Raw genomic sequence first — 20,450 nt, 5'->3', positions numbered from 1 at the left:
AAAAAATATATATATATATATATATACATATTAAACCATAGTAACCACTGACCCTTCCATAGTTAATCCATGCAATTTGAATGGTGATCCATCCCACTCTGTACTAATGCAGGGCTATCTCAGGCTCAGATCAAAGGCAGCACACACCAGGGCCTCCCCTAAAAAGAAGACAGGACATCTCATGTGGTACTTAAAGGCTCTTTGATGAAACCTGGCAAGTCTTTCTTCTGTGCATACACACGACACACACACAATGATGAATAAAATCTGTCCAGATGGGTAAAAATTTTCTGATCTCTGTTATGAATAACAAAAGGACCCAGAAATCCGTAGAATGCCTGAGAGTGTGGTGGTTTTTATTTCCATTAGTTGATTGAAATGTCCAAGCTGCCATGATGAATGGAGCTGGAGCTTCACTGTACTGAGGGAATATGTCCCATTACCCCAGGAAACCCTTGCAAAATCCCCTGTTTGGTTAACTGAGCTTTCTTTTAAGTTCAATATTCACCAGATTAATTTTACTGTCACCATTGAAAATTTCAATACAATATATTTGTCCATTTTCCTGCTTTACTCTATAACACAGGCCTAGCACATGCTCAACAATAAATAGTAATGAATGAAATAATTAATCACATTTTCCATTATTGATTTAAGATTTTGAAGGGCTTCAAATTTATATTCTGTATGCATAATTCTTTTCCAATACCATAAAAACAAAAGCTAGGTATCAGTTACTGGCTGGATCTCTAATAAACTTAGAATATGCTTTACAAGATTATTTTAAATAAACCCCTACTATGATTTGTCTTCTTACCACTTACTTTTTGGACAAAGGATTTCCTGCCTAGGGATATTCTGATAAATTGAGGAAATCCATTGATTTATCAATTCAGTAAATTTTTCATACTTCCTTTGTTGTAGATTCTATGCTAAACTTGAAAAACAGTAAATATAGAATTCAGCCTCTATCCTGAAAAAATATGGTCTAGATTTCAAGATATACTACAAAGCTATAGTAATCAAAACAGTGTGATACTGGCACAAAAATGGGCACATAGATCAATGGAGCAGAACAGAGAGCCCAGAAATAAACCCACATTTATATGGTCAGTTAATCTCCAAGAAAGAAAGCAAGAATATACAATGGGAAAAAGTCAGTTTCTTCAATAAATGGTGTTGGGAAAACTGGACAGTGGCAAGCAAAAGAATGAAACTAGATCACTTTCTTACATCATACACAAAAATAAACTCAAAATGGATTAAAGACCTAAATACAAGACCTGAAACCATAAGATTCCTTGAAGAAAACATAGGCAGTAATCTCTTTGACGTCAGCCATAGTAAACATTTTCTAGATATGTGTCCCTTGGCAAGGGAAACAAAAGCAAAATTAAACTATTGGGACTACACCAAAATAAAAAGCTTTTACACAGTAAAGGAAACCATCAACAAAACAAAAAGACAACCCACCAAATGGGAGAAGATATTTGTAAATCATGTATTTGATAATGGGTTAATATCTAAAATATATAAGGAACTTATACAACTCAACATCAAAAACAAACAAACAAACGAACAATCCCTTTTAAAATGGGCAGAAAACATGAACAGACATTTTTCCAAAGAAGACATACAGATGGTCAACAGACACATGAAGAAATGTTCAACATCACTAATCATCAGGGAAATGCAAATCAAGACCACAAGGAGATATCACCTCATGGCTGTCAGAATGGCAAAATAAAAAATACAAGAGTCAACAAGTGTTGGCAAGGATGTAAAGAAAAAAACCCTCATGCACTTTTGGTGGGAATGCAAACAGGTGTAGCCACTGTGGAAAACAGTATGGAGGTTCCTAAAAAACTTAAAAATAGAAATACCATATGATCCAGTAATTTCACTACTGGGTATTTAACCAAAGAAAATGAAAACACTAATTTGAGAAGATATATGCACTCCTGTGTTTATTGCAATATTATTTATAGTAGCCAAGATATGGAAGCAACCCAACTGTCCTCCTTAGATACATAGATAAAGAAGATATGGCATATATTCACTATGGAATATTACTCAACCATAAAAAAGAAGGAACTCTTGCCATTTGCAACAACATGGATGGATCTAACGCTAAGTGAAATAAGTTAATCAGAGATAAACAAATACCATACAGTGTCACTCATATGTGGAATTTAAGAAACAAAACAAAGAAAAAAAAAGACAAATAAAAAACAGACTCTTAAATATAGAGAACAACTTGTGGTTGCCAGAGGGGAAGTGGGTGGGGGGATGGGTGAAACAGGTGAAGGGGATTAAGAGTACATTTATCTTGATGAGCAACATATTCTAACATATAGAATTGTTAAATCATTATACTGCACACCTGAAACTAATATAACACTTTATGTTAATTATATTTGAATTTTAAAAAATTTTAAGCAACAACAAAAAAGGAATGCTGACAAAAAAAAAAAATATATATATATATATAAAATCTAATTGATGATGTAGAGAAGTGAAGTAAACCAGGAATTACAAGACAGTGGGATAAGTTGAAATGACAAATGCTTTAAGTAGGGGAGGGGCTACAGTGGGAGAAGGCCACCCCGGTGAGAAGGAATAGTCTATTTCTGCCACTGTTTAGAGTTGCTAGTATGAGATGATAAATTGACTTCTGGTCAATTTTATCATTCTTTTAAATTTCTCTGCAGACCATGCACCTCTTATTGCCTGCACTGCTTCCAGGCTAGCCCCCTTCCTTGATGGCCCCTGATTGTCAGGGGGCCAGGAGAGTTACCTCATAGAGCTGTAGAGGAGAAGAACATAGGCTAACATGAGTCCCAGCTCATCAGAGACCATGCCTCAGAAAGCTAACAAGGACTTCAGGGGCAATTGAGTTTGTGGATCAGATCCATTGTCATCTGGCCATAATTGGGACATTAATCTTCATATGAGGTCATTTGTGGCCAAGTTGGTAAGTCATGGTAATAATCAGGTAGCAGGACAGAAATCTCCAGTGGTTCGAAGGGGCCCAAAGGAAGAATGCTCTATTCCCTGGTCGGGCACCCATAAGCAAAGGCACCTGAGAAGAGCCGCATCTGTCCTACCAGGTAGAGAGGTGGGTTTGGGGGTCTCTGGGCAGAGGAAACCCATTCGGCAAAGCATGAAGCAGCCTGGCACTAAGGGCCACCTGTTGGCGTAGAGCGACCTAGGAGCAGGTGTAGGAGGGTCTGGCAGATATGGAGGGAGAGGTAGACTAAGGGCTTTTATATTGCCCTGAGGAATTAGGACAAAAATTTGGAGTGTACCTTGTGCCTCTCTATTCTCCTATGTCCCTCTTCAGATTCTGTGCTAGGTGCTAACACATCGGAAAGCATTTTGGGTGAAGGTAGCCAAAAGGTACAAATGTCCATTTTTAAAATAAGTAAGCCTTGGAGATGTAAAGCTGTAGGATTCAGTATCTGATAGACATGACCCTGAGAAAAAGGGAGGGCTCTGGCCTGGCCCTGGTCTCTGGCACAAATGGTAAGGACACAATTCACAGCGGGGACATCCGGGAAGAAGGTCACGATTCAGAGGCAAGAAGGTGGGATGAACTGGGGCAGGTGGAGGGTGAGATACTGAAAGACATTCCGCTGGAGTCATCCTGCAGAGAAGCTCCTGCAAATGTTATAGGTTGTACACATTCAAGCAGGGGGCGGGGCGGGGGGGGCGGTCACTGAGCAAGAACGGATTGTGTAACAAGAGAAAAGGCTAAGGGACAGAATGCTGGGAAGCGCCGACATTGAGGAGTGATTGTGGAGACTATCACTCAGTAAAGAGGTCAGAGGGAAGAGGAGAGGCTGGGGCTCAGAAGCCAAAGGAGGAGAGGGTTTTCAGGAGCAAAAGACCCACAGCAGGGCCATCCCATCGATATAAAGTGCAAGACACAATGTTCCTGCAGCCCCACTGTAAAGAAAATCAAAGCAAGTGAAACCAACTTTAGTAACAGATTTTGTTTAACCCCCTCTAGCCAAAATAGTATGATTTCAAAATGTAATTAATATAAAAAGTAAGGAGAGATTTTACGTTCTTTGTTTCAAGCCAGAATTCAGAAGCTTACAGCACATCTCAATTCAGATGCTAAATTTTCATCAGCAATGCTTGAACTGTATTTAGATCTCATAAAATTTACAGTGGAGAAAACTACGTTCACAGGCCCAAGTTGTTCCAATCATACTTAAATGGTTTTCAAGGGGCGCCTGGGTGGCTCAATCAGTTGGGCGTCTGACTCCTGGTTTTGGCTCAGGTCAGGGATTAAGGCCTGGGTCAGGCTCCCCACTCAACAGGGAGTCTGCTTGGGACTCTCCCTCTCCCTCTCCCTTTCCCCCAGCTCGCACATGCTCTCTCTCACTCTCTCTCTCTCTCAAATAAATAAATCTTTTAAAAAGTTTCTCAATAACTGAATCAAGTATCTGTTTTTAAATTTAAATTTTAAGTAATTAAATTTAAATGAACAGTTCAGTTGCTTAATGTACTGCCACATTTCCTGTATTCTTGAAATAACCCTCTGGCCAGTTGGCCACTCTTCTGGATACCACCATGGACAGGGCAGAGCCACGGAATCCAATGACACAGAGCAGCCAATGGGCACAATGGGCCAGAGACCACTGCATAAGGCAGTGGGAAGAAGCAATGGTTTTGGTGGCTATTGGTGCCAATAGCCTGGGAGTAAAGGGTCAAAGGATGAAGGAAAACTGAGGAAAAGTCAAGAGTCAAAGTAAATTTCTTGGATAGGGTCTTCACTTTGTAAGGAAGGAGAGAGAAAGTATAGTAGCCACAGTGAATGCAGAACCACGGGACCTTGGATTTTTGTTTCATGAGACAGAAGAGTGTTAGGAATATTGGCAAGCCCGGGGAAAGAAGCAGTACTGAGAGAGAAGTTGTGGTATTGGCGGATAGTAGAGGTGATGTTTGAGACTTTATTTCTTTGAAATCCCTGGGTAAAGCAACATGCAATAACAATAGTCATACAGTCAAGTTTATTGAGCGCTTCCCATGTGTTGGTCATGCTCACTTCGTGTATTATCACATTTAATCAACATGTAATTATAGAACTGTAGATTTTGCTTTGAGAAGAGAAGCAGAGACTGGAATGATCATTGTTAGATCAGTTGGAACTGACACATAATCGTAATCAGAACATAATCCCCGAGGAATATGCCGGCATTTGGATCTCGGAACTACCAGGAAACGGGGCCCAGTTACATTGACCACTCATTCCCACGGTGGGCTCTGCTTGCTCCTATGTATAACTGCCACAAAGTTGCTTCTGACTTGGAAGCTGGGTGGGAGAGGCAGGAAGAAGGACAGACGGGTCCCGAGGAAGCAGGGTGGGAGAGGCAGGAAGAAGGACAGACGGGTCCCGAGGAAGCTGGGTGGGAGAGGCAGGAAGAAGGACAGACGGGTCCCGAGGAAGCTGGGTGGGAGAGGCAGGAAGAAGGACAGACGGGTCCCGAGGAAGCAGGGTGGGAGAGGCAGGAAGAAGGACAGACGGGTCCGGAGTCTGCTGTCCCGCTGTGGTGCCCGCTCCCCCCGCCCCGCCCCACCCTGGGGTCACAAACCCTGGCGAAAATGTTGCCTGAAAGGAGCACGTGAAGATCGCTGCTCTCAGTGGAGCCAAGGATCCACCTGTGAAATTCCCTTATCTGTTCACCGTGACCGAGTCGTGTGCAAAGTCCCGGGCAAGATCCCTCTGTCAATGACTGGAAATCATGAGGAAAAATGGTGCATCTGAACCAGCCCTGCAGAGAGGCAAACAGCTGCTCACACATGCAGAAAACATGTCTAGCCCACTTCAAAGACATCGTGCATGTCTCAACCACCAAAGGAAGGGATTCTGAAAAGAAAGCCATAAATAAGTCTTGTGGGGGGAAGACACGTTCAGCATTTTTGATTGCTCTGTTGAAAGGCAGAACATTTTTCCCCCTTTTTCCTCTTGCTGATCTTGAGCCAATAAACCTATTGACACAATTTTTTTAACTGAGTACCAGAAATGTATTTTTTGGGGCACCTGGGTGGCTCAGTTGGTTGGGCGGCTGCCTTCGGCTCAGGTCATGATCCTGGAGTCCCGGGATCGAGTCCCGCATCGGGCTCCCTGCTCGGCAGGGAGTCTGCTTCTCCCTCTGACCCTCCTCCCTCTCATGCTCTCTGTCTCTCATTCTCTCTCTCTCAAATAAATAAATAAAATCTTTAAAAAAAAAAAAAAAAGAAATGTATTTTTTTTTTAAGTTTGCCCATCTGGAATAGCAATCCCGGGACATGAGAAAGAAGTAAGTAACCTCACCTGCTTTTCAGAATTCCGCTGCTAGCCAGTTCCAAAAGTTCTGCATGAGAGAGACTCTTTGGGCCACAGTGGGCGGCACCAGAAGGAAAACCTCAAGTGAGAAGGTTAATCTCAGGGTTCGTCCCCTCCATAGGGTCGTGCCGGTTTGTTTGCATGAAGAGGATTGGCTCAGGGGATCGGCAATGTCTGGTCAGTACAAAGCCCATGTCAGGACTCTACAGGAACAGCTAATACTTCCATGGCCAAGCAAAGTTCTAAATGCTTTATTATATACATATTTAAATTCCTTTTCTCTTCATAACAGCCCCTATAGGCACAGAAAGGTTAAGTAACTTTCCCAAAGTCACACAGCTGTCGGTGCCAGCATTTGACCCGACTGCTTGGCTCCGAGTCTACAAAGTGCCTGCTAATCCCATGTATCTCACTTCAACTCAACTCTTCTCTGGACTGTTCTTGCACTTTAAACCCCACGGGGCCCAGTGAGGAGGGACTGATCCAATTAAGGAAAAGTCCCTCAGCTATTCCAAAGCCAAAATTCCAACCTATGTACCTAATGGGTATATAGATGCCATTTTAAAGGTCAAGACTTTACTGAAGAAGGACTAGATATTCCCCAACTCACATGTAAATAAGGGGCTTTTTGCTACCATTTCCAAAGGTGGGCCTGTCTAGATGGACAATTGGTGGCGTTTGTTCATCATTAGGCTTATCTATCCCAGAGTGTAGGAAATAATGTGGGTTTCTTCATTAGTTGGGTTCTGGTTCTGGCTGCTTCCAGAAGGAGCCAGGGAAGCGGGAAATCACAAACATTAGTGAGCTCTGCAGAGAGGGCCAGGAGCAGTGGAAACAGGAGGTCTGTGAGGACCTATTGTGTTTTTCATCCCTGTGCTCAGGCTCCTGTTACCCTGAAGAAACGACTGACCTATTACCAGAGGGAATGTCAACAAGACAGGTCAAATACGGTAAACTCCACTTGCAGAAAATCAGAGTGCCCTGAAAAATGCCTCTCCCTGGAGCAGTAAGCTCTCTGAATTCAAGATGGCAAATCCCAGGAAATACACGTACCAGAGAGCCTGGGAAGTTCTAGAACTATCCCAAATGTCAGAAATAATGTCTCCAACCTCCTGACCGAAGCCAATAGTGGCCATGGAACTGGGTCAGCTGAACCTCTCATACCTGGAAAGGAAAGAGATGGGCTCCTGGCCCAGGCTGAAGGGCACTGCCCCCTTGTGTGGGCTGCCCTCACTGGCGGGCAAGCTGGCCCAGGCTCCTGGCCAGCTGCTGGACCGAAAAGGGAAGAGTAAATGTGGCTGCTTCCGGCAGCTCTGCGGGCTGGTCAGGCTCCTCAGAACCAGGTGTTGTCCACACGTTTTCCTGCTTAATCCTCAAATCCATGTGCTATTCCTATTTACAGAAAAGGAACCAAACACAGAAAGGGTGTAAGTGTGGTTTGCAGCTGGAAAGCTCCTCTCTGAACCCCGTCGGGTGGAGTCCACAACCTTACTTCACGAAATAGTGGTATTTTTATCAACCCAATCAGTTTTTGATCGTGGGTCCAAAACTCAGGAGCTGGGAGAGGTGTCAGAGACCTAGCCCAACCCCTTCCACTCAGTGGAGGAAAATGGGGTCCCAAGAGCTGAAGGCAGTGTTCCCTTACTCGCGTGCTGCTGTAGTAACGAATTAACACAAACCCGATGCCCTAAATCGACACCCACTTATTATTCCATTTCCCTAGGTCAGAAGCTGAGGCAAGGGGTGGCTCAGCTCGTTCTTTGCTGAGGGTCTCATGGGCCCAAATCAAGGTGTCAGCAGGGCTGCAGACCTTTCTGGAGGCTCTGGGTAGACTCCTCTTTCAAGCTCACTGAGTTTGTTGGCAGAATTCAGGTCCTAGTGGTTTAGGGCCAGAGTCCCCGTTTCCTCAAAGGTTGTCATCCAGGGCCCGCCTGCATTCCTGTCTCACTGCCCTTCCCTCCTGAAACCAGCAAGGACATATGGAATCCTTCTCTTGGTGTGAACTCTCCAACTCCTCCTTCTGCCACATCTTTCTGACTCCAGCCAGAGTTCTCTGCTTCCGAGGGCTTGCACGATTCAGTTGGGCCCACCCAGACAATTCAGGAGAACCTCCCTATGGTAAGGTCTGTAACCTTAATGAAATCTGCGAAGTCCTTTTGCTAGGACCTGGTCACATGGTCTAAGAATTAGGGTGTGAACATCTGCTGGCCATGCTGTCAGTTAGAAACCCAGAATAGGTGTTTAACCCCCCAAGTCAGGCATGGTGTGTGGCGGGAGCCTCAAGGCTCTAGGCTGGACAGGTTTCATGCTGGAGGCTTGTAGCAGCCGAGGGGATGGCCCCATTCCCTGCCACCAGGTGAAGAGCAGGGGGACCAGGGCGTCCTCTGGTTTCCCTGGTCTCTGGGGCCTATTTTGGTAGTGTGCCTCATCATTTTGTGAGGGCTGCTGCAGATCCTCAGAACATTCAACAGACAGATGTGCAAATACGAATACCAAAACCTTTTGCAAAATGTTCATTTGTATGTTAATGTATGCAGTCATTCAATAAACATTTGTGGAGACCTTACTGCAAGCAGGCAATGTGAAAAAGATTTGTGGATTTGTAGCAACTTTGAATTATTTATAAGGCAGCTATTAAACAGAATCGACCACATTCGGGCCTTTGCACGGGTCAGTGTTCGTGCAGACTGTGTATCCTGAAGAGCCTCGAAGGGCCATGACTGGGTCTGCTGGTGAAGTAGCCAGCCTACCGCACAGGTGGGTGGAGGTCCAGACTGAAGCTGAGTCCCCTTCCAGCAGAGTACGACCTGTGACTGCTGTCATTGATCCTTCAGGCCCCAGGGCCACGTGTCTCTGCCGGGGCACCCAGTGTGGAGGGACAAGCAGGAAGAAAGGTGTCCAACAGGATGGGTATGTGGCTCCTTGATGAGGAGGACAAATGCTTTGTAGTTTGCCCGTGTAGTTCAAAGCTATGCAGCATTAGAATAACAGCTCCTCTCCAAAAGGACTGACATGTGAAAATTTGAAATTACCATCACAACAACTTATGGAGTAGCTACTCACTTTTCCAAAATATCCAGTATTTATTATAAAACATCTTTAACCAACAAGCTTTTTTGAAATGTGGTTCAATTTAGCAACAAATTCAGATTGGTGTAGCTGGAAGGGGACTTGAAATAAGAACTTTTTATTCTAAAGCAAGAAAAATGGGACCCTGAGCAGCAGAGTGACTTGCCCAGGAACCAGCTAGTGGGTGGAGGCGGGACAAGAACTCAGAACCTCTGAGTGTTTGCCCTCCCTCCATTGCGCCACTGGGCCTCTGAGAGCAATGCTTGCAAACTGATGTTTATAGACCGATAAACATGTACATGTGGATATATTATATGCCAAGTGATACTCCACATGCATATCACTTCATGCAGAAACACAGAGAAGTGGGGGAAAGCTGGCTCAGAGGCAGGAGAGCTAGGTTCTGGTCCCCGATCTGCAAGTAACAAGCTGTGTGACCACAGGCACGTTGTTTGACATCTCTGGACTTCATTTCCCTCATATGTAAACTGATTGAAGTTTAAAGCCTTTCCTAGGGGTGCCTGGGTGGCTCAGTTGGTTAAGCGACTGCCTTCGGCTCAGGTCATGATCCTGGAGTCTCGGGATCGAGTCCAACATTGGGCTTCCTGCTCGGCGGGGAGTCTGCTTCTCCCGCTGACCCTCCCCCCTCTCATGCTCTCTGTCTCTCTCTCTCTCATTCTCTCTCTCTAATAAATAAATAAAATCTATAAAGCCTTTCCTATCCCCAATATCCATGACTAAAGGCAAAAAGCCTAATGGGGTTACACGTTAACGTGTCACGTGTAAAATAGAAATATGGAAGGATTTGGGCTGAAGACTCTCATTTAATTTGTTCTGCACAAGGAGGACACTGAGCAGAGGTCTGCAGAGCTGGATTGAAGAAACCCCGGGTCCATGATAAGATCCCCCCTTCCTGATGCACTGAGGCACCATGTGAGAGGTGAGGGAGCCGCTGGGCAGGAAGGAAGGAAGCAGACAGCAGTCCACCACCCACCTGCCAAGACCACATCCCCAAGGTTGCTGCAAACTGGACCCCTTGAGGCTTCCTGAATCACCACGATTGATCTGCTGTCTGCTCAGTGCCCTCCCATTCTTGTCAAGTGTGGCGGGGGATGGCCGCTGAGTTCTGGGCTTTCGCACTTTCTACCTGAGCCTTAATTGGATTGGAGGCATAAGGCGAGGAGAACAGAGGAACACGGAGTCCCGTAAGCCCAGTCCTGCTTTCTGGAAGCACCACCTTCGCTGCCTAGGACAGCTCTGAATGTGTCCGGGCAGCTCTCCACTTAGCCTTGGCTTCAGCCCCAGGAGACAGATACACAGATGTCATCATTATATAAATGAGAACATGGAGGCTCTGTCCTGCTTGTAACCCACGGCGTCCCCATGAATGGTGTGGGTCCAAGGACACGTCCTCACCAGAATGGCACCTGCCATGTGCAGAGGTCTTCCACAAACGCCAAGACACTCAAACAAGAAGGATGTGAAGATGTTTTGTGCCCACCATTCGTACACTGTGCATGATGAGAGAAGCCCAGAGTGCACAGAAGCTGATACTCTAGTGAGGAAAACACATCCAAGATATGCAAAACCAACAGAGGAGGCTAACCAAGTCCTCACTGGCCTGACTCATGCAGACCGAGGTTCAACAGAAGTTCAAGAGGGGAGAAGGGTAGTAAAGACCTCGCTCACTACACTAACACCATTTGCCTGGCAAAAACAGGTATGTTGAATCCCAAGACAGTAATAAATGCTGTCTGAAGACAGAAAAAAAGGAGTCAAACCCCAGATGTTTTTATTACTCGGGCAATATTATGGTTTCCACTGTAACATTTACCCTCTGTTTATATAAACAGGGCAGGGAAAAGGGGCAGATGGGACTTTTCACAGTAATTTTTTCCCCAGCTACTATTGTGGCTTTTATTAACAGTGGAAGACCTGAAATTCCACCAGCACGGGTCGTTACCCTGATCTTCCCCAGCGAAAGAGTTAAGCAAATAAAAAGAAAACCACCTTATTAAAAGCAGAAACACCCTCAAAAGTTAAGAACCAAAATACTGAGAAAGGCAACCTCTTAAAAAAAAAGATTTAAGCATATCCAACAAATGGAAATCCCCCATCGAAAGAACAAAGGTGCGCTGCCCAGATGAGCCAAAATTTGAAGGTTAGTAGGGAATGCGAAGGGAGCCCGTGTTTATGAATGAAGCCATCACATAGCCCACTGCCGTGCCCTCCCATAGATAACACCAGTGTGGGTGCTGGGGGGAAGGGGGGTGGCCTCCCTGCACCTTGATCACATACTAACTGTATCTGGAACCGAGGTTCCCCTGTATGGTTATAACTGTGCAGCTGTCAGCATAAGTCTGGGCTGGCCCTTGCAGATCACATTTTGGCAGAAACCAAAGAAGGCTTCTCCTTGGGGGCCCTGGGTAAGGATGGGATGCACCGAGTTCACAGAACCGGCAGAAACCTTGCAGGTTATCTGGCCTGCCCCATCATTTTACAGAGAAGGAGCCTGAAGGCAGGGGGAGGGAAGTGATTAGCCTAAGATCACTCTGGAACATGTTGGCAGAGCTGAGCTCTGACCGGGACTCAGATCTTTGCACTCTTGGTCTTCAGAGGCTTGTAGTATCTTCAACCACCAACAGAAAAGCTGAGTGCAGACCAATGCTTTGCTCAGTCCTGTTCCAGCCCTTGTGGGTTTTCCTCCATATCCTTATCATTTCTTCTGACAATGCACCCTGGCTTCCTCTCTCTTGTCTCCTCCCCACCCTCTCTTCACACATACACATGGTGGTGGGGGGTGGAGGGGACTGGACCTCTGCTTCACTGACTGCCCCTTGCATATCCCAAGCAGTATTTCCATCTCACTAGACATACCTGCGTGAGTAAGGGGTGTGTGATGGGTATAGGAGGAGGGGTGTAGGACGGGGAATGCAGGAAGAGAAGTGCAGCAGGAAGGGTGTGGGAGGAAGGCTAACAGGTGTAAAGGGTGCAGGAGGAGGGGTGGAGGAAGGCCAGTCCCAGCCTGGAGTACACAGAGCGTATATAGAGAGCTTTAAAGGAAACGGATTGTGACATTTCCGGGTTGGTTCATTTCACAGTACATGAGGAATGAATGGTAAGTTAGGGACGGGGCTTGAAGGTCTTGTTCCCCACATCAAGCTCTCCCCAGCACCCTGCTGTGGAGACATCAGGCTGAAAGGGGCCACAGTGGCTGTGCTGCAGGTGTCCCATATCCCTTACGTTGGACGCCAGCCGAGAGGATTGTATTTCCTGCGGGACCTCCGGCTGCGCAAGGCTGGAAGATTTACAGGCTGCTGCCTGGATGCCTGGAGCTGAGGCACCTTTCCCTCACCCGGGTGAGACAGATTTTCTGACCTGATAGCTCAAGAAGGCAGGGATTATTTTTTTTAATGCCCACTAGATTCTAAGAAAAATGGGGAGGAATGGCAGTTTTATCAGCATGCAGCTGGAATGTCTGACTGTCCGTTTTAAAAGCCTACATCTATTTATGAGGCAGAGTTTCACTTCTATGGAATTTGTAGACTGCATGGATTTGTAGGTCTCGATCCACAGAAAATACGAATGTCTGTGTGATTTTAGACTCAACAGGCAGACTCTGGTCAGTCTTCTTGATCATCTGGAAGTCCATTTGGACCGACCAACCTGAGTGAACGAGTGAGTCAAGTATTTCCAGTTGTTTTTGTTCTTTACTCTGATTCTAACTTTGTAAGGGACGGTGTATAAAAATCACCTCAAGTCATTTGAAAATGAAATTAACTACCAATCTAATTTTTAGAATAACTATCAGTTATAGAACATTTAGAAGTGTAGCAACAAGTAAACATCAAACATTGTTACATCATATGTATATTCATATCTAACTGCATATACTCCTCTTGGATGCTACCTGATTGAAATCTGCGATCACAGCACTATATATTACATACGAACTATTCAGAGGTATGGAAAGTAAGAATGAGCCACTACCACAGAGTGAACTTTTCCAAGCATCTGCTGTGTAGGATATGGTTTCCCAATAGCTATGCAATAAAGCCTCCATCTGCAAGGTACTTCCTGGTGCCCTTGGGTCAATAGGAATCTTTCCTTAGGAGCCTGGCTCTGGACACTGGGTTCCCTGGGCTGTTAATATGTTTTAGGTCAAAAAGAAAAGCTATAAAAAGTTTTATGGACAAATAAGATTAGAGAATACTGGGTCAGACAAAGAGAACTTGGTTTGTCATGTGGTGCCTGGCCAGCTTCACTCTTCCATCCTGTCAATGACAAGAACCCTAGGTTAAATTGAGTTAGATTCCCGTTAGCTACAGGACCAGCTGAGAGCAGAATCCCACATTACCCAAACCAACCAGGCCCATGCCAAGAGAGAGACGGGCACTGGATGCCCCTGAGATACACAAACATACTGAAACCTCTGTGACAGTCATTCTATCTTTTCTATCTTTTCACCCCGAACACTCATGCCACCAACCCACCATCTTGGCCTCTCTCATCAACAGAACTTCCAATTAGACAGTGTTTAGTGGCATCTGCAGATCAACCAAAAAACAGATGCTTTGCATACAGAGAAGAAAGTCCTTTTGGGGCGCCTGGGTGGCTCAGTCGGTTAAGTGTCTGCTTTCGGCTCAGGTCATGATCCCGGGGTCCTGGAATTGAGCCCCGCATGGAGCTCCCTGCTCAGCAGAGGGTCTGCTCCCTCTCCCTCTGCAGCTCCTCCCTGCTTGTGTTCTCTCTCTCTCAAATAAATAAATAAAATCTTAAAAAAAAAAAAAAGAAAGAAAGTAATCTTTCTTCCTTTCCAAAATGGAACAATGAATCGTGGATGTTGAATTGGCTGTAGAGGTTAAGAAACCCAAAGAAAGCTACTTTGTTCACATCTACTTTTAGTCAAGAAACATGCCTCCATTTTGTGTGTACGCACACACACACACAAAATATGTGTGTGCATGTGTGTTTTACACACACAAACTGCACCAAGATGACCCCCAAGCGTCCTAATAAAAACTGACAAGGTCAACCAGCTAGCTTGGTGTTTCTTTTCTCCCAACTTCCCACTCTGTGGCTTTCTGTCAAGCCCCTCCATCCATTGGAGGCTAAATTATCCAGCCATCACTGGATTAACTGCACAAGGATCTTGGCTGGACCACATGCCCAGCAGTACCCACAAGTGGAAAAGACACAGTCCCTGCCCCAAATTTGCCCTCTAGCTCATGTTACATGCTCTCTCCACAGACAGCCAAGCAGGAGAGGAATCTGAGGTAGAAGGGCAGGATGGCCATGCCTTGATCTTTGTTCTGACAATAGTGCATCACCAGGCTTCTCTTTGGTGCAAGGATTGAAAGTCTGAAGTATGGGATACTCCTTTGTACATAATGGACACAATTTTTCCATTTGTACTGTTGATTTTGTCCCCTTTGTGGTGTGCACAATGATATGCTATCATTTCAGAAGCTGACAATGCAAAGTAGGACAGGTTTTCCTAACAGTTTTATCTCTTTCTATAGTTGGTCTCTCCGGTGGCTCTCCCCCAACCCCTTAGCAGCAGACACTATGCTAAGACCAACCAGGGCTCCCTGGAGAACTGGTTAGCACCCATATGCCAGGACTCTAAGAAGGACTTCATGCTTCAGAAGACAGCCTTTGAATGTAAAAACCAAAAAATGATGGAAGGCAGCTTGGGATCTGGCTTTGCTGAAGCCCACTCAGCTCTAGGGCAAGCCTACTTGCTTCAGCTGCTTGCCTTATATTCTGAGGACAGGGACCTGAGCAAGAGCTTCCACGAGAAAGGCCTTGTGTTTTCCTCAGCTCACTCTTCATTCCCTCACTCGTTTATTCACTTAGGCAACCCAGAATATACTGTAGATATCTCCACATAGCAGAGCATACGGTGAAGGAGGTGGGCACATGAGAAGAAAGGCAGGACGCAAGGATGAGGCTGGAGAAATACTGAACTCTAGAATGGGAAACAGTCAGTGCAGGTCTGCTCTCACAGAGAAATGATGAAGCTCTTCAGGAAACACACTACATAAAGATAGACCAACAAGAATATTGCCACCAAAAAAAGCTGAGAAAAATATCTAAATCTCCACTAGTGGGTTAGTGGAATGAAACCTAGTAAATGCGCACATTGGAGCCATTTGAAAGAACAGTCTCCTCAGCACTATTATGCAGAGATCCCTAAAACAACACTCGGAAAAAAAAGAAAAGAATAAAAGACATGACGGGGGATAAAATTAACTCATGTTTTAATTTCTTTATTGAAGAATAATTGACACACAATATTGTGTTAGTTTAAAATGTGCGATAGTTATTCTGTATTTATATACTTTATGGAATGGTCAGCACAATAAGTGCATTACCATCTGTCACCATACAAAATTGTTACATATTATTTTCTATTTTCCCTATGCTATATAGTACCTCCCGTGTCTTAATTATTAGTTATAACTAGAGGATTGTACCTTTTAGTACCTTTCCCTTATTTTGTCCTTCCCCTGCACTCCTTCCCCTCTGGTAACCATCAGTTTGTTCTTTGTATCTATGAGTCTGTTTCTGTTTTGTTTGCCTGTTTTGTTTTTTTAGATACCACCTAAGGAAAGTCATACAGTATTTGTCTTTCTCTGTCTGACTTATTTCACTTAGCATAACACCCTCTAGATTTATCCACATCATCGTACATGGCAAACCTCATTCTTTTTCATGACTGAGTAATATTCATTGTACATATATACCACATCTTCTTTATCCCCTTATCTGGCGATGGATATTTAGATGGTTTCTATATATTAGCTATTGTAAATAATGCAGTGGTGAACATAGGGGTACATATGTCTTTTTAAATTAAAGTTTTCATTTTGGGGAGGAGATAAATACTTAGAAGTAGAATTGCTGGGTTGTATGATAGCTTTATTGTTAGTTTTTTGAGGAATCTCCATACTGTTTTCGACACTGGCTGCCCCAATCTATATTCCTATCAACAGTGCATGAGGGTTCCCTGTTCTCCACATCTTCACCAACACTTGTTATTTTCTTTGTTTTTGCTAATAACCATTCTGACAGGTATGAGATGATATCTCATTGTGGTTTTGATCAGCATTTCCCTGCTGGTTAGTGATGTTGGATATCTTTTTGTGTGCTTGTTGGCCATTTGTATACCTTCTTTGGGAAAAAAAAAAAAAAAAACCTGTTCAAGGTCTCCGCCCATTTTTTTACTTGCATTTTTTTTTTTATACTGAGTTTTATGAGTTCTTTATATGTTTTGGATATTAACCCCTTTTATGATTTCGTGTCTTCTATTTAAGTCCTTAACCCATTTTGAGTCTATTTTTGTCTACAGTGTAAGATAGTGGTCCAGTTTCATTCTTTTGTGTGTAACTATCCAGTTTGTCCAGCACCATTGGAGACTGTCTTTTCCCCATTGTATAGTCCTGCCTCCTTCGTCTTAGATTAATTGACCATATATGTGTGGGTTTCTTTCTGGGCTCTCTATTCCGTGCTATAGATCTGTCTATTTTTATGCCAGTACCATACTGTTTTGATTATTACAGCTTTGTTGTATCATTTGAAATCAGGAAGCACGATGCCTCCAGCTTTGTTCTTCTTTCTCCAGATTGCTTTGGATATTCAGGGTCTTTTGAGATTCCATACAAATTTTAGGATTATTTGTTCTATTTCTGAACTGAAATGCAAAGATCTCTTAAAAAGCATTGCAAAGAAAAATACGTAGTGAGGGCAAAAGTCAGCTCATATTTGTTTAACAAAAAAGTTATACAGATTCAAGTCTGTGCTTTCAAATGCAATGAAGTTTCTGGAAAAGTAAACAAAAAACTGTTCACAATGGTTATCTTTGCAGAATGGAACTTCCATTCAGTTTGCATTTTTTTACCATGAAAATATATTAGTTTTATTTTTTTAATAAATAAAAAACAATCCTACCACAAAGAAAATTAGCTCAAATACCACTCTCCTACTGTCTGGGTGCCTCCTAGGTATGGCAGGCATAGTAGATCCTCTGAAATTTGGGGGATCTGATTTATAATTCTAACATGGCCATATTGCTTTGGTCTTTAGCCTTATATCACATACCCTTTCTATGAACCAGCTACACCTTCAACAAAGTAAGGATTATCAAGAGTCTCTGTCAGAATAAAGGATGGAGTAATAAATAATAGTAAAAATCACAAAATATTAATTAATTAACAGACTGGGAGGTTATAAATTAAGTTTACTGAGTTATCCTTAAAAGTGGCTCACTAAAGGGGCTCCTGGGTGGCTCAGTCAGTTAAGCGACTGCCTTTGGTGCAGGTCATGATCTCAGGGTCCTGGGATCGAGCCCCGAGTCAGGCTCCCTGCTTCTCTCTCTCCCTCTGCCCCTCCACCCTGCTGTGCTCTCTCTCTCACTCACTCTTTCTCAAATAAATAAATAAAAGCTTTTTTTAAAAAAAGTGGCTCACTAAAGAAAGCTGGCAAACAACAAAGCCAGGACCCCACTACATGGTTGGTCCCCTTTCACAATGCTCCCATGTTTTGTCGTAACTACACAGCCTGCAAGATCTAGCCCCTGATCTTTTTGACTTCAAACCCCACCCATTTGCTCACTTAGGTCCAGCCACACTTACCTCCTCTCTGTTTCTAAAATAGGCTAAGCACATTCCTAAGGATCTTTACACTTGCTCTTCTCTGGGCCTGAAAGCTTCTTCCTCTGGCCAGCAGTCTCACCTAATTCATGCCTCCAGTCAATTTCCACCTCCACCAAGATGCTATCCTTTATTGCCTACTTAAAATATCAATATCCACCCACCCCATCATCATAGCATCCCCCCTTATCTTTCCTTAAAGCACATTATATTTAACATCTGTTTCCCTTCTTCTCCATTTGAATGTAAGAACCTAGAACAGCACATAATAAGGAACCAAGCAAGTTTGTTGAATGAATGAATGAATGAATGAATGAAAGAATGAATACATAAAAATTCCTTTGTACTTCTACATTATAAGCTCCGTATGAGCAGAGGCTAATTCAATCTTAGTGTTTCCTATATTCCAGTGCCTAAAACAATGCTTAGCCTGCCACAATGGAATAAGAACCAGATTTATCTTCTCATCTTAAAAACCTGAAACCCTGGACAACATCAAGAAAACAATGGTTTCTAGACATTAGACAACAGACAATGCAAGATAATGATCCCTGAGAAGAAGGAAACAAACAAATGAACCCTATGATTCTCCCAGCTTATTGCCTAGAGAGAGCTTCCAGGCTGCAAGGCAGGAGGGGAAACCCAAACAGAGCCCTATGGTTTCACTGAGCTGAGAAGAGAGAGCTGAGGAATCAGGGAAGCCAGAACAGCTGGAGTTCACAGGACAGAGTAGCAGAGAGATTCCTGGAACTACTTCATGTACCTACCAGCCAGGGTGGGCAATGTCACATCATACAGACCATCGGGTACAGCATGTCAGGAGTAGGGAAAAATAAGTCCTAGACCAGGGACTACTCTGATCCCACCTAACAAAGTTTAAAAGCAGTTCTTATTAGGGTCAAATGACTTCCAAGCAAGTAACATAACTTATCCCAGAACAAAGCCCTAAACTACTGAAACAAATACCAAAACCCCAGCACCTCACAAGATAAAATGTACAGATAAAATGTCTAGCATCTAAGCAAAAATTACCACCCATGCAAATAAGCAGGAAAAGAGAATCCATAATGAAAAGAAAAATCAATCAGTATACACAGATTTAGAAATGACCCAAAGGATTGGGGAACCTGGGTGGCTCAGTAAATTAAGCATCTGACTCTTGATTTCAGCTCAGGTCACAATCTCAGGGTCCTGAGATCAAGCCCTGCATCAGGCTCCATGCTGGGCTCTCCCTCCCTCCATTCTCTCTCTCCCTCTTCCTCTGCCCCCACCCCCACTAACACTCACTCACTCGCTCTCTCTCTAAAAAAAAAGGAAAGAAAAAAGAAATGACCCAAAGGATAGAATTAGTAGGCAAGGACAATAAAGCAATTATCGTAATTTCCTATTATAATTCTGTACATTCCAAGAGGTGGAAGAAAACATAAACATGTTAAGGAAAGACATGGAAGATATAATAAAGACTTAAATCAAACTCCTAGATATTAAAAATATATTATCTGATATGAAAAATACATTGGATGAAATTAATAGCAGGACTGCAGGAAAGTTGAACTCTAGCAATATAATCTAACATGGAACACTAACTAAAAAAAAGACTAAAAAATAAAGACTAGAACATCACTGTGTTGTGAAACTCAGAGGCTTAATATATATATAATTGGAATCCTCAATGGTAGAGATAGAAAAAATATCGAAGAAATACTAGCCACATTTTTTTTCCAAATTTGATGAAAACTCTAAATCCACAGATCCAAGAAATTCAACAAACCCCAAATGCAAGAAAACTACACCAAAGCACATCATCATCAAATTGCCTTAAACAAGCGGTAAAAAGAAAAATCTTAAAAACAGAGAAAATGGACACATTACATACAGAGGAAAAATATATAAATTATGGCAATGTTTTCTTCAGAAACAATGCAAGTTAGTGGTTCAGCATCGTGAAAGTACTGGGAAAAAACTGTCAACCTGGAACTCTATATCCAGGAAAAAAAAAAAAGCCTTTCAGAAATAAAGACAAAATAGATTTTTTCAGACATATAAAAGCTGAATGAATTCATTCCCAGCAGAACTGCACTGCAAGAAATGTTGAAGGAAATCCTCTGGGCAGGAAAAAAATGATACCAGATGGAAATCTAGATCTACACAACGGAATGAAGAGCACCCAAAATGGAAAGATAATCATGATAACATTTTGTAAACAATTTCCCAGCAGAAGCTGACATTTTGCTCTTTTCTCTCTTCCCATATCTCAAAGTAAGATGGTTGTGCACAGAACTTTAAGAAATTTCATGAAAATTTTAACCAGCTAATATTATTGAGTATTAAAAATACATATTTAGTAGGGGGCAGAGCAAGATGGCGGAGGAGTAGGAGACCTGGATTTC

At 43.3% G+C, this 20,450-nt stretch overlaps 1 long non-coding RNA gene across 1 annotated transcript in view; it reads right to left on the bottom strand.

Moving 5' to 3' along the window:
* The window catches only part of LOC115944051 (uncharacterized), a 53,997-nt gene that overhangs the window by 1,570 nt on the left and 31,977 nt on the right, over nucleotides 1-20,450 (bottom strand). Inside the window, exon 2 of the long non-coding RNA XR_004078633.2 lies at nucleotides 53-158. This is a non-coding gene — a long non-coding RNA (uncharacterized LOC115944051). The remainder of the gene's footprint in view (nucleotides 1-52; nucleotides 159-20,450) is intronic.

This window comes from Leptonychotes weddellii, chromosome 13 (assembly GCF_054177405.1).
Source record: "Leptonychotes weddellii isolate Sample4059 chromosome 13, ASM5417740v2, whole genome shotgun sequence".
Taxonomy (NCBI): Eukaryota; Metazoa; Chordata; class Mammalia; order Carnivora; family Phocidae; genus Leptonychotes; species Leptonychotes weddellii.
This window is presented reverse-complemented; position numbering and strand designations above follow the sequence as displayed.